Source organism: Odocoileus virginianus, unplaced genomic scaffold (assembly GCF_023699985.2).
Source record: "Odocoileus virginianus isolate 20LAN1187 ecotype Illinois unplaced genomic scaffold, Ovbor_1.2 Unplaced_Contig_175, whole genome shotgun sequence".
In the NCBI taxonomy this organism is placed as follows: Eukaryota; Metazoa; Chordata; class Mammalia; order Artiodactyla; family Cervidae; genus Odocoileus; species Odocoileus virginianus.
In genome coordinates, this window is record NW_027224492.1 from 6,564 (window position 1) to 11,181 (window position 4,618).

The 4,618-nt window shown below is 49.6% G+C and overlaps 1 pseudogene; it reads left to right on the top strand.

Moving 5' to 3' along the window:
- Positions 1 to 304: 304 nt before the first annotated feature.
- LOC110140371 (T cell receptor beta variable 6-5-like) lies at positions 305 to 1,037 on the top strand (annotated as a pseudogene).
- The last annotated feature ends 3,581 nt before the right edge of the window (positions 1,038 to 4,618 follow it).

Sequence of the window (4,618 nt, forward strand, 5' to 3'; positions counted from 1 at the left end):
TTCTTCCAGCAATCTTGGTTTCAGTTTGAGCTTCATGCAGCCCGATATTTGGCATGATGTACTCTGTATATAAGTTAAATAAGCAGGGTGACAATATACAGCCTTGACGTACTCTTTTCCCAATTCTGAGCCAGTTCATTATTCTACAAAAGTATGTAGATAAATGAACATACATAGTAGTGAAGAATTATCTCTGGAATATAACACACTTAAAGTTGTAAGCTGTTACAGCAAGGATAGAACCACAAAAGGCTTATATCCATTGATCTGAATGGGTCTCCCTATTGTGATCAGTTCACTCAGGTTCATTTCTGATTTGAGCCTCTGGGGGAAGGGGCGTGGCCCCCTGAGTGACAGGTCGGCTCTGGGGCCTGGCAGGGACAGTGACATCTCAGAAGGACTCCCTGGAGAGCCCCTCTCCCCTCTCATCCACACTCAGACCAGAGGGCCCTCCGCCTGCCCCACCCCCGCCATGAGCCCCTGCCTCCTGGGCTGTGTGGTCTTCTGTCTCCTGCAGGCAGGTGAGTCCTGGGGGCAGGGTCCCCTTGGGGGTGCCAGCACTGAAGCATGTCCGCTGTGACTGCAGCATCGGTCCTCCTTCTCCACAGGGGCGGTCCACGCTGGTGTCACCCAGGACCCCAGATTCCAGGTCGTGAGGACAGGACAGAGCGCGACACTGAAATGTACTCAGGATCTGGGTCATGATCGCATGTACTGGTACCGACAAGACCCGGGACACGGGCTGAGGCTGATCCATTACTCAGCTGGGACTCCCATACACGGAGAAAGGAGATGTGCCCGACGGGTACAGCGTCTCCAGACCAAGCACAGAGAACTTCCCTCTCACGCTGAAGTCTGCCAACCGCTCCCAGACATCTGTGTACTTCTGCGCCAGCAGTTACTCCACGGCGCTGCACGGCCACCTCCTCTCTGTGCAAAAAGACAGAAGAGGGCCTTGCAGCTGGAACGTGGGGAGCCCCTTGCAGACTCCTAGCACCTGGAGACTCGGAGCCCACAGACACATACTGGCAGCATAGCCTGCAGTTTTGATCTTGGCTGGCACAGACCTGACAACAGGGCCTCATGGACATGTGTCCACTTTCATGCTCTGTCTTTTCAGCGTAGCTGCCAGGTGAACCTAACATGCTACCAGCTCTGACTCCTAGTATCAGTCTGAACATGAGGCCTCCAGGAGGGAAGGGTGTTGGGAAATCAGATACATCTAGACCCTCTTGTCTCTCCCCGGGCACCACATGCCTGTCGCTGTGGAAGGTTCTCCCCCAGGCTGGCCCTTGTGTGGTCTCTGCTCTTGTCCAACTTCCGCAGATGTGGGGTCTTTCCTCTCTCACCTAAGGGCCCTCGTTCCGACCCTTCTCTACTTCAGCCTAGCTGCCCCTCCCTCATCTGGGTCATGTCCTTGCCCGTCACCCAGGGAACCTCGTAATGATCCTGACGTGGTCCTGTTTGAGCAGGCTCCCTGGGGCCCTCAGAGAGAACGCCCCCGCAGTCAGTGATGAGTCACCCGTGATCCCTCTGTGGCCCCTCAGCAGAGGGAGGGACGAGCGGTGAGTGTGTCTCCACCACGGCCTGTCTGTAGCATCGACATAGCCTGGACCCTGATGCTGGGAAAGACTGAGAGCAGAAGGAGAAGGGGGTGGCAGAGAAAGAGGTGGTTAGATAGCATCACCGACTCAACAGGCATGAATTTGAGCAAACTCTGGGAGACAGTGAAGAACAGGCGAGCTTGGTGCGCTGTGATGCAAGGGGTCTCAAAGAGATGGACTGGAGTTAGCAATTGAACACCACCACCACCAACAAAAACTAACCCAAGTTTGTAGCATTCCCTCATCACAATCTTCTAAAAGTCAAAGTATTAAATATTTCCTGCATGAACACATTTCTTTTCTCTTGAAATAAAAATCATAAATCAGCTAAGGCAGGCTGGTTTGTGAGTTTGTGTTTCTAATTGTGTGTATGTTCTTTAGAAAAACAAAACAAACAAAAACACAGTGCGATTGGCCAACAGTGAAATATTTTCTAATATGAACACATCCCATGACTATTAAATCTGGGCAGACAATCTTGGTTTCCACACATAGACCACATGGGGACGCTGTGGAACTGCCAAACTCCAGAAGTTTCTGGGGCAGAGCAAGGGGACAGTGCTAGTGCCTGGGACCAGCAGGGTTAAGAGAAAGCTTCATTTGGTGTTTTTATCTCTAGAAGCCTGACTAGCATAGGCACTAATTTGCAGGCTAGCTGTCCCAGCTGGGAGCCATGAATGTCAACTATGCAATGCTGAAGGAGCCTCTGAGGTTGCAGAAAAGTGAAGGGTATGGAGCTGGGATTTGGTAGGAAAGAAACAGAAAAGAGAAACACCAGCCTGAAGAGAGAAGGGAAGGAGCCACGGGGAAGGGCGTCGGGCATAAACCCAGCCTCGCCCAGACCAGCAGTCCAGCTCACACGTCATCTAAGAGACTGCAGGACAGAGCAGGGTTCCTGGATCAGCTGACCTGGAAAGGGGTCAGGTTCCCGGGAAACACAGGGGCAATGACATCAGAGCAGTGACGTCACTGTCTCACCTCCAATCAGAGGACAGAGGCCCAGAACCCCAGCTCTCAGAGAAGCAGAGCTCTGAGCAAGGAGACGCCAGACTGCTCTGCCCCTCCTGCCATGGGCTGCAGCCCCGTCTGCTGTGTGGCTCTTTGTCTCCTGGCAGCAGGTGGGTCCTTGGCACAGGACAGAATCCGTGTTCCTAGCCTGACTGCCTGAAACCAAGGCACCATCGGGTTCTCTCCTGGTTTCTTTCTCAGCCCCAGTATTCTTCCCCCACAGGCCTTGTGGATGCTGGAGTTACCCAAACCCCAAGATACCTGATTAAAGCAAGAGGACAGCGAGTGACACTGCGATGCTCCCCTGTCTCTGGACACCTCTCTTTGTACTGGTACCAACAGGCCCTGGGCCAGGGCACCCTGATTCCTCATTGAATATTTCAGACAGGAAGTGAGGGGAGAAGCACAGCTCCCAGATCGATTCTCAGCAAAACAGTTCAGTGACTCTCGCTCTGAGCTGAACTTGAGCTCCTTGGAGCTGACGGACTCAGCCGTGTATCTCTGTGCCAGCAGCCAAGACACAGCCCTGCATGATCAGGTGCCTCTGGGACAAAAACACTCCTGCCCCAGCTCAGGAAGTGGCGGTGAGGGTGACTGCCTGCCTTCCAGGCCTAGATAGATCCGATACACTCTCCCAGACAATCTTCTTCTCCTGTGTTTTAATGCTCCCAAAGATCATCCTAGGTAAGTATTATTTTCCCTGTTTATACATCTGAGTGGAACTGACTTGCCCACATCTCATATTTCATTCCTTTCAGAGCAAGGTATTTGATTCAAGTCTGTCCTCATCTCTCGTGATCTGTGCCCCCCAAAACTGTCCCCCACAAGAATAAATAATAGACACACACACACAAATACATACACACATCCATGTTTTAAAGCAATTAACTCACATAGTTGTTAATACTGGTAAGTCCAAAAGCTGCAAGCTGGTCTGGTGCTACTAGAGATTGAGGGTGAACTGAGGTTTAAGTTCAAAAGCAGAAGAACTAGTGGCCCAGTGTGAAGGCCATCAGCTGACAATTATCTCTTACTTGGGGGAGGATCAGTTTTCTTTTGTCTGTTCATCTCTTCTCCTGGTTTCATGAAGCCCACCTACGTTATGGAGGGTCATCTGCTTTACCAATTATAATGCTAATCTAATCTATTATTAAAATATACCTATTCACATGTTACCTTTTCCAAAAATACCCATTTTAGGAGCACCCAGAAAAATAAAGGTAAATATCCATGGCAGAGTCAAGTTGACATATTGTATTAGTCAGGACACCATCTTCCAGGGTTTCACAGGAATTTAGTAGCATGAAGTCCCTGGCAGGTAACAGGACTCTGGATTTCTTGACTCCCTTTGCTAATCTCTGACAGCCTCCTCTAGTGCTTCCTAGGTACTAAAGTAGATATGGACACATTGTGACTTCAAGCCCTATACTTGAGGTCTTCAGATGTCACAGGAAAGAAAGTAATTGTGCTTGCTGGTTCACTACATGAGATAAACAGAGCATGTAACATACTCTTAGGTGTTTTTACATCAACTTTATTGGCATATGAATTGTAGTAAACTTTTGAATAATGTGAAGTTTGGGGGCCCTGACCCAGCCCTAACCCTGCTGTAAAAGTTTGTTTAAATTCAGTCAACCCTCTGTATTTATGATTCCACAACTGCAGATTCAACCAGCCACAATTGTGTAGTACTGTCAAAAGTGAAAGCCACTCAGTTGTGTCTGACTCTTTGTGACCCCCGTACAGTCCATGAAATTCTCCAGGCCAGAATACTGGAGTGGGTAGCCATTTCCTCCTCCAGCAGATCTTCCCCACCCAGGGATCCAACCCAGGTCTCTCCCATTGCAGGGTGATTCTTTACCAGATGAACAACAAGGTCTGTAGTTAGTTAGTATCTATTAAAAATTCCACACAAAACTGGACCCATGAAGTTCAGAAAAGTGTGGTTCAAGGGATCCACTGTATATACAATAACATTACACACTGTCCAGTGAACCGAAGAATGG